This window comes from Pteropus vampyrus, unplaced genomic scaffold, assembly GCF_000151845.1.
Source record: "Pteropus vampyrus isolate Shadow unplaced genomic scaffold, Pvam_2.0 Scaffold35, whole genome shotgun sequence".
Taxonomy (NCBI): domain Eukaryota; kingdom Metazoa; phylum Chordata; class Mammalia; order Chiroptera; family Pteropodidae; genus Pteropus; species Pteropus vampyrus.
Window position 1 is genome coordinate 6,140,771 of NW_011888816.1, and position 10,531 is coordinate 6,151,301.

At 34.7% G+C, this 10,531-nt stretch overlaps 1 protein-coding gene and 1 pseudogene across 1 annotated transcript in view; both read right to left on the bottom strand.

Annotated features, from left to right (window-relative positions):
* Nucleotides 1–10,531, bottom strand: part of ATP1B3 (ATPase Na+/K+ transporting subunit beta 3) — a 42,157-nt gene that overhangs the window by 21,305 nt on the left and 10,321 nt on the right. The gene's annotated exons all lie outside the window — the stretch shown is intronic.
* Nucleotides 9,019–9,137, bottom strand: LOC111738150 (annotated as a pseudogene).

Sequence of the window (10,531 nt, forward strand, 5' to 3'; positions counted from 1 at the left end):
CTTTAAGTGGCAAATAGAAAAGAATTAGTATATCCACCCATATTTCACAAAAAGTAATTATTTGCATAAATTTAAGTGTTAGAAAGGTGAGTTGATTTAAAGAATAGCCAGGAAATGTGCAGAAAGGCAAATCATGAAGATGGTACTCAATGAATTAAGTTTAGGAAACACTGGCCAAGTGGAAGGCTCATGCAAAAATGAAGAGCAGAAACAAGTACCCTAACCAATGGAACTTCACAATTCTCCTGCTAGGCACAAAGCAAGAGTTGGCAAATCCAAGTCTCAACATCAAGGGTGAAATCTTTCTTCCTTCACAATCTGAAAACACTAAAACAGATCTATCCTAAGCTGGTGATTCATTCTGGGAACACCTAAAATTAATTATTTTTCTCAAATGTATATATTTGAAGTTCTAATGTCAGAAGTGATCACCATCAAAATTATATATTAAAATATAAAGTTACACATTTATACTTAAATGTTTAAAAATTGATCACAGAATATTAAACAAATCCTCAGGTTCGACAATAGTGAAGAACATTTAATTCCTCAGAGTTGAATTGGCATCAGCTTTATTTCCCAACCTTAATAACCTATTCTGTTCGCCCCAATCTATTCCGAGCAGAGGAGCTAGAACAGGGGTTCGTTCTTAACCTGGAATCCATGAACCTCCTCGCCCCTACCCGCTAGCAAAGATTAACTTCATCACTTCTGAAGTTTTCTGTAATGTATTTCGGAACATATCCTTTTTTTTTTTTTTTAAACAATCTGATTCTCAAAAGACCCCATGACCAAAGAACAGACTGTGCCAAAAGCTAGATAGCTTTTATTACTTAACTGCAGGCCAGGAAACTGCTCCTCTTTCCTCCTTTTTCAAGTAAAGGAGAAATAGTTAAAGCAATTTCATTTTGATTTAGACTAGCATCCCCCCACTCCTGTCCCCACCCTGCCCCAATTACCAGGAAGCCAAAATAGGGAACTAGAGGACAGAAGGAAGAAAGGAGAGCACCTTCAGACAGCATCACTTCCCTACCAAATACAGAGATCCTATTGCAGAAAAAGAAAAGGAAGACAGACCTCAATGAATCCATCAGTTAACTACAGAGGGAAATGAAAACACTTGTGAAGCCCAAAGGCTAGTTAAATGAGATACAGAAGAGAAATGATTTTTCTAAGATCTAGATGTTTGTAGGACTAATGACTAAAATCCTCTACAGCACACAAGGGTGAAGAAATACATAAATGTAATGAGTATGGGCTGTGATCCAATAAAACCTCATACAAAGACAGGCAGATTGAGGCCACAGTAGCTTGTTGACTGATGCTGTAGGTATTAAACTAGAGAATTTTGAAACAGAAGTGCTAAGAGTTTATTTAAGTGTTTTTAAGTCATCTCAAAATACACTTATCATACCATTTTCATAACTTGATTTTAAATTTCCAGGAAAAATACTATAAATGAAATTTATAACGGTTACAAAGCAAAACTAACATAACAAATATGAACAAGCTATATCCAAATATGCCTTCTGAAGAACCATTACACAATGAAAAAATTTTAAACTTCCTATAGTTAGGTTGATAAAATAGAACACAAATTAATAGCATGTCCCAAATCCGATGCCATATACTAGTGGTCATTAAGTCAGTTTTGAATGTAGGGAGTGTACAAACAAGTAAATAAGTCACTTCTAGCACTGAAGTGAGTTTTCCCAAATTAATTAAAAAAAAATCCTTTTGCCAAGAGACCCACACCTAACATTTAAAAATTAAAATTAATCTCATTTATAAATTATACATGAAAGATTAACTCACAGTATAGCAACACCTAATCTCCTCTCCCCTGCTAAGAAAAAAAAAATACCAGAAAATAAAAACAAATGGTACATTGCTGCTCTTATATAGGGGAGAACCTGCAGTTAGATACTTAGATGCAGTTTCCTGATAGGCTTAACACAATGACAAGAGATCAAATTGGGGCATCCTAGGTTAGTAATGGGTAGTGCAGTTGGAACCTGTTCAGTGTGCTTATGTCCGCTTCTGTGCTGTAAGCAGGAAACCATATATAAAGCCTAAATCTTGATTTTATTACTAATGTTCCCTAGCTTAAAATCCTTCAAGAATTTCCTTACATCATTAACCAACTAAAGAAACATGGACTAAAATTCTGAAGAAAAAACAGTATTTTAAAGTCTGAAATCAACAGAATCATAACCAAAGATGTTTACTCAAACACCAAAAAGTTTAATACTATAATTCGCACTTGTGTATCATTACATTGTTGTTCAAACAGTATAGAGGTGCAATCGTCCTTCTAAACTTTCACTGAGATCTAAGGGCACATAATAGAACTGTCAAATGACTAAAAACTTTTGTCCATCCCTAAAAGAGGAATTGACCTTGACCCTCCCTCCTCCTCCTTCGTTTCTATTCCTTGAGAAGACCTAGTTTTTAAATCCTTTCCCTCTCTCTGCTTTTTTGATGAGGGGACGGGTGGTAGGATAGATGCAGCTGGAGGCCGTTCGGCAGGGTGGTTATATGTATGGGCTATGCTCGAGTCAGACTTAGGCTCAAATTCTGGCATGACCATTTTCCTACTGGGACACTGGGCAAAAATCCTATTCCCATCTGAAAAAAAGGGTAATAGTATTACCTGATTATTCACATTATAAAAAGGAAAATGAGAGACTTGATGACATAGAAACAAAACTCTTTGGTGGGGGAGGCGGGGAGGCCAATAACAAACTAGAAATATTTTTGGAATGATGTGACAACTGGTTATAAAGCTAAACTTAAGGCTTAAAGTTTAATCAACTGCATTTTACTCTCAAAGATGTTTTTAACAAATGAGGTTTGATTCATGCAGACTCCTAAGCAGCAAGAAATCTGGCCAAGGTTTACCCTATGTTATCTATCCAGGGTTAAGAAAAATGGGTCATGTCTAGCCACTGCTCCAATCTCAACTAGGTGTCTGATTATTCAGTTCCAGCACCAACCACCTGAAGTAGCACAGACTCCACTAGTTCAGCGCTCAGTCCTCTCCAACAATGCTCTTTCAGATGCCATCCAAACTTCTAATCAACTGGCTACCAAACTGGGAGGTTCCCACCATCCCTCAGGTTTGATAGTTTGCTAGAATGACTAAGCACTATACTTACGATTACAGTTTTATTATCGAGGACATACAAAGTGTGGGGTTTGGGAGGGAATGCAGTTTCTATGCCCTCTCCTCCTAGAATGAGGGCACATCACCCACCCACCACATCAATATATTCCCCAACCTAGAAGCTCCACTAAGCTCCAGAGTTATTATGGGTTTCTTTAGGTAGGTATGCCTAAATCACTGGCCCCATGATTGAACTCAATCTCCAGCCCTCTCCTCTTAGGAGTCAGATTAGCTCCAATCACTCTATGGTTGGTCCTTCTGAGTACAAGACCCCCATGAAACCTATCTAGGGGCCTACTATGAGTCATTCCATTGCATAATAAAGACACTCTTATCACCCAGGAAATTCCAAGGGTTTTTAGAAGCTCTGAGTTAGGAACCTGGGATAAAGACCGTATGAATTCTTTATTACACAAGACCTGTACACATAATTTGCATGGGGTAGAGTTATTAGGCTTCATCAAGGCCTGCACATACACACCCACTCAACACACTCTGAGACCCTGTGATCTGACTAGCTCTACTCCTGCAAATTTCCTAGTTACCTTAGGGTATCCAGATACTAGAAAGGCTGTCATTTCTCAAAGAATTCTATGACTAGAAAATACTTTCCCTTGGTATATAAATTAGCATTCTGTTTACATTTTAAAGATTTTTTTAACACAGAGGAAAGCATAGTTTTTAAAAAATTAATTTTATGAAAAACTTTAAAATCCTTTGCACATTTGAGTTTTTAAAAATAATTCTTATAAAGGTATCGTTCACATTCCATTTATCTATGAGTGGAACTGCTAAGTCATACGGTTAGCCTTTTGAGTAAGTGCTAGTGTTTTCCAAAGCAGTTGTACCATTCTACATTCCCACAGCAGGGTTCCAATGTCTTCATATCCTCCATCAGCACTTCTTACTGTCTTTTTATACAGCCACCCTAGTGGGTGTAAAGTGGTTATCTCATTGTGGGTATAATTTGCATGGCTAATGATGTTGAGCATCTTTTCATGAACTTATTGGCCATCTGTATTTTCTTTGACTAAATGTCTATTCAGATCTGGCCTATTTTTAAATTGGGTTAGTTATCTTTTTATTTGAGTTTTCAGAGTTCTTTACATATTCTAGATATAAGCCTCTTATCAGATATAAGATGTACAATTATTTTCTCCTTTTCTCTGGGTTGTCTTTTCACTTTCATGACAGTGTCCTTTATAGCAGAAAAGTTATTAATCTTGACTAAGTCCAATTTATCTATTATTTTTTTCTTTGGCTGCTTGTGCTTTTGGTATCATATTGAAAACATCATTGCCTAATCCAAAAATCATAAAGACTTGCACCTACATTTTCTTCTAAGAATTTTATAGTTTTGGCTCTTAAGTTTGGGTCTTTGATCCAATTTGCATTAATTTTTACATATGGTATGAGTAAGGGATACACCTTCACTGTTTTGTATGTGGATATCCAATTATCCCAGTACTGTTTGTTTAAAACCATTGTTTCCCTATTGAAAGACTGAATTTTCTTACAAATGAGCATGTACTATTTCTATAATAAAAAAAATATACACTCAAATTTTATATATTTATTAAAATTTTAATGGTATAAAAAAATTAAACAAGATGAAATAAACCTGCCCAAGATTAACCTACCAGTAAGAGAAATATCCAGACTAGTACCACTCAATATGGGACCTTACTTGGCTTGCTCTTCCAGGAAGCCACAAGTTGTTACCTTTTGTAATCAAAACTCTCATTCTCTGAAAAATACATTACTCAAGCATTCTGTTACTGGAGGTGATTGAAATTTACATAGATTTGTTCCCTCTCTGCAAGAGTTCAGTTACCATAAGAGTCAGACATGTAAACCAAGAGTTACAGATATCAAGTGCTAGGAAAAAAAACAAGAATTAACTGTCTATAGCAGGGAGAAGGAAAAGGATTTCATCAAAGAAGGCCTCCCAGAAATAAGTGAGTTTGCTCACCACAGATGGAGAAAAGGAGGAAGCTCTGGATCAAAGACCAGATGACCAAATGACTCTATAGCAGGAGCAGTCAGGTGAGTAAACCTTGCTCCTACCTGCCATACAAATATGCCCCCAGTGCCAAGAAACTACTAACAGTAGCATCTACTCTGAAGTAGGAGTAGGGAGCATGGAGCTTGGGCTGAAAAAGTGGGCAATGTCCTGGATGGGTTGGTGAAAACCTAAAGGAGTAGAGTATCTCCACACCTAGACAAGCTCTTGGTTACATATGCATCCCCAATGCTGTGACAGGAAAGTCTAACTACAGAACCAATAATTACCAAACATTTGAGAAAAAACTAATCCAATAAAGTATCAAACTCAACAAAGAATGTAACTAACGCCAGCAAAAACTGGGTTATAACAGCAAATAGAGCAAAGGGTGCAGGGGAAGGGGAGAGCATACGTATAATTAAAATGTAGAGAAGGCAAAAGGATGGTCTTTTAAAAACTTGATTTCATGTTCTGATTATTAAAATAAAAAACTTAGTAGATAAACTGACTGGACAAGAGTCAAATTTAAAAAATCCAAATACTTAAGAAAATAAATAGGCAAACAAAAGATTAGGAAATTTTTTTTGCAAAATATGTAACCAACAAAGGACTTACCTGCATCTAGAATATACGAAGGACGACACACATTTTTTTTTTTTTTAATGGGCAAAATTTTTGAACAGAAACTTCACCAAATTGTAAAGACTGGAAAAATAAGCTCATGAAAAGGTGCTCAACATCATTAATCATCAAGGTAGGGCAAATGAGTATCACAATGAGCTACCACTACATGCTCACCAGAATGCTAGAAATTTTAAAGACTGACTATATCAAGTGATGGCCCAGGACTGGAGCAACTAAAACTCTTATACACTCCTGCTGGGAATGTACCTATCAAAACAAAACAAAACAAAACAAAACATAAAAAACCATTCTGTTAAACAGTTCAATAATTTTTTGAAAAGTCAGTAACATACATCTGCGATATGATCCAGCCAATAAATTCTGATAGATATCTGATCAAGAAAAATGAAAGCACAGAGGAACAGATATATGAATACTCAAATGCTTTATTTGTAACAACTAAAAACTGCAAACAACCCAAATGCGCATCAACAGATGAATAAATTTTCTATATCCATACAATGGAATACTATTCATGAACTATTTCTCAAAATAATTATGCTGAATGAAAGAAGTGCTCCCCCACCACCAGAGTATACACTTATATGACTCCATGTATTTAAAATTTGAGAAAGCACAAACTAAAGTGTCAAAAAGCAGATCTATTTTTGCCTGGAGACTGGAGAGATAGAGAGAGAGAGGGATAAATTACACAGTGGCAAAAGGAAATTTTCTGAGTGATGAATATATTCATTATCTTGATCGGAGTGAGTCTCATGAGTACAGTATAGTACAGTATATGTATATGTATATATGTGAGTATATGTCAAAACTCAAGTTGTACTGTACATCAATTATACCTCAAAAAAAGCTGTTGCAAAAACACAAAAACTTAAAAGAGCTAATCTAGAGAACTGACCAAACTAAAGAAAAAAATCAGCTGAAAGTTCAAGCCAAGGTATTCTACAATACTGGGCAAAAAGACAGAGAGGGAATGTATCTATGGAAATTGTTGAGACAATGGGGGACAAAACCAGAATATCAGCAAATCTAATAATAATTGCACCAGAAAAGATCCGAGAAGGGCAAATGCTCAAAGAAATAACAAATATTGTATCTAGGTTGGCAAAGATCGGAAAATTTTGGAAAACATCCTCTACCTAGACACACAAGTGAAATTTCAGAACACCAAAAATAAAGAGAAAAATTTTTAAAGAGTCTAAAAAGTTAAAACAGGTTACCTAAGGCAGGGAATATGTCCGATATCAGATAACTCATTAGCCAAAGATGAAAAAATATACTCCAAATTGAGAAAAAATGATTGTGAACTAAAAGATCAATCAACTAAGAAAACAAAATAAGGACATTTCTAGACATACAACGACTCAGAATTGCCACCTTCAAATCCTACCTGAAAGAACTGGTCATGCAATACAAAAAAATTGAAGAGCAATAGCAAAAAACTGCTAACAACTCAAATATCCTCAAACAAAGCAAGGGAAAAATAAAATACAATATATGACGGAAAACTATAAACGGTAGTTTAAAAAGAATGAAATAGATCTCACAAACCCTAGGTAGAAAAAAGTAACCTCAAAATGATATATACCACAGTGCTTAAATTTAAACACTCAAAAGTTACAGAATTATACACACACACACACACACACACACACGTATACATGTGTGTATATAATCACACACACGCACACACACTCGCACAGTGTTTGTTAATGAACCAGAAATGTACAAAGCAAATTCATAAATAATGATTACCTCTAAATAAGGGATTAGAATTTCTTTTCCTTATCAGATCTGAAGAATACTTTACGCACAATAACTTTCATTGATTTTAAGTACACAATGCCAATGAGTGCTGACTGTTGTATAACCTGTGAAACCACCGCTAAACTAAATACAGAACATTTGCATTACTTTCAAAATTCCTTGTGCCCCTCTGCAACCTATACATCCTTCACCAGTCAGCCAACTGTCTTGTCATTCACTATATTAGTTTGTATTTTATATAAAGTTAAACTTTTTAATTTGTTTAAATTTAAACAGGGTGAAGATATTTTTGTATTAATAAAAAGTAAATAAAAATCAAGATACAGTATAATAGCCATGAACCTTCATGATGCTAATTGACTTACAATATGTAAAATAAAAGCAGAATTACAAAATTTATCATAATCATGAGTAGAGATTTTAACATACTTCTCCCAAAAATCCACAAATCGAGTATACAATAACAAAAAGACAGTATTTTTAAAATACAACTAACAGTTATTTAATATATGTAGAATACTGTAGTCCCCAGAAAATACTCTTTACAAACTTGGACACTGCTCCCAAACTGACCATGACTTAAATTACGAAATACAAAAACAACAGAAATAAAAAACAACAAAAAACCAAGGCCATGCTCTCTAAAATCAAAGTAAATATGCTACAAATTAAAATAAAAATTTAGAAACTTCTAAATAATCTTTGGATCAAAAAAGACAAAAAACCCTGAAATATCCAGTATTCAAATAATGTAGTCAGAGCAGAACAAAGGAAAATCCAAAGCTAGCACTATCCAGAGACCAAAACTGGACAGAGTACTCACACAACTTTTACATATTTATTTTATTTTATAAACAGTTAGATAGAGCTTACATACTGTAGTGTGATAATGACACAGGACTGGAAATTCGGATCAACAAAAGAATATCCAAGAAAGAATCCACATAAAATGAAGTTCTGCATGAAACAAAGTTGGCAATTCAAATCAGTGAGGAAATGATGGATTATTCAATATATTTTGGGATACGCGATTAGAACAGCTCATAAAAGATTGTTAAATCTGTGATGTTAACTTAAAACAAGTAAAATTTTAAAAATAAGAGTTAAGAGACAAGAGCCAAAAGATGAGCAAGTGACTGAAAAGAAATGAAAACTGAGTAAACATAAAAATACACTCAGTTGCAGTTATCAGAGAAATAGCAACTTAAACCAACCAGATACCAGCATCCCATAAAACTGGCAAAATTTTTAAAGAGTGATAATGGCCAATACTCAGAAAGTTGAAGGGAAACAGGTTCTTTTATTTATTATTTTTTTTAATTTCAACGAATTATTTATTTATTTATTTATTTTTTAGGCAAGGCAACCTTTGGTTGACCTTACAGAATGCAAGGACCTTGTCAGCTTACGATCCCTTATTTTTTATTTTTTTTTACGCCTACAGCACCTGGTCATCCTAGGTGGTCTCTCATCTAAGTACTAACCAGGCCCGACCCTGCTTAGCTTCCAAGATCAGACAGGATTGGGCTTGTTCAGGGTGGCATGGCCACAGACGAAACAGGTTCTTTTATCCACTGCTGGTGAGAGTATTAATTGGTACAGCTTTTTTAGAGGACATTATTAATAAAAATAAGTATATACTATAAACTAGAGATTCCATTTCTCAGTATCTAACCCCAAAAAATAGTTGTGCACACACACACTGCAGCAATTTTTAAGAGAAAAACTAGAAACAATCTAAATATTCATCACAAAGAAATATATGTATCTTGGATATATACTCTACTCTCTGAAAAATTATGCAATGATTCAAAGGAATCATTTTTTTTTTTTTACTGACAAAGAAACATAGCCAAGATATAATAAATGAAGGAAAAAAAGTTGTAGAACATATGTATTTTCCTATTAGTCATGTAAAAGTGGAAAATTACTTATTCCCTCATATTCCATATATAGACATAAATAAATACATTGGAAAAAGACTGGTAGGAAAACTGATAATCATTATCTGCAGGAAAAACTCCACGACTGGTGAAAGGCAGTCAAGAGAAACATACAAATGTATTCCTGTATTCTTTTTTTCTCCAAGATTCAGTTAGGAATATTTACTAATACATAGAAGATTTAAATATAAGTAAAAATCCATAAACCCATCTAGATACTACAGATAACATTCTATTTATCTCATATCTAGTCCTAGTCACCATTTATCTATTTTTTTTATGCATTTCAAGTTGCAGATGTCAGTACACTTCACCCCTAAACACTTTAGCATGCATGTTAATTAAAATTGACATAAAAATTACATTCATTGAAATACACAAATCTCCAATGTACCAACAGATGGCTTCTGACGAACACATTCTCCTATGATCCTTCCCCCACCAATCTACAAAACACTGCCATCATCCTCCAAAGTTCTCTCATGCCCCTCCCCAGTCAATCGCCATGCCCACTGCTCTAGAGGCAAACACCATTCTGGGCTTTTTTCCGCATGCCTAAGTGCTCTTGTTTTAGAATTTCACATAAGTGAAAATCGTATAGTATGCATTCTCTTTGATAAAGCTTCTTTTACACTAAGCCTAATTGTGAGATTCATCCAGGTTCTATGTATCTGTAGTTCATTCTTTTTTTTACTGTTGAGTAGTATTCCATTGTGTCAACATACCAGCTTCCTGATGATGGACACTTGGGCTGATTCCAGTGTGGAGCTACTATGAATATTCTTGTACGAGTATTTTTGTAGACATATGTTTTCATTTCTCTTGGGTAAACACGTAGAAGAACTACTGGGTCATGGGCTAGGGACATATTTACTTTTATATGAAAATGCTGGACCTTTATCCAAAGTGGATATACCAACTATTTTGTTTTAAGAAGTATTACAGTTAAAGTGGTTACCTAGGGAAGAAGCTGAGGATGACTGAAGACTTACTGATTATTCACAT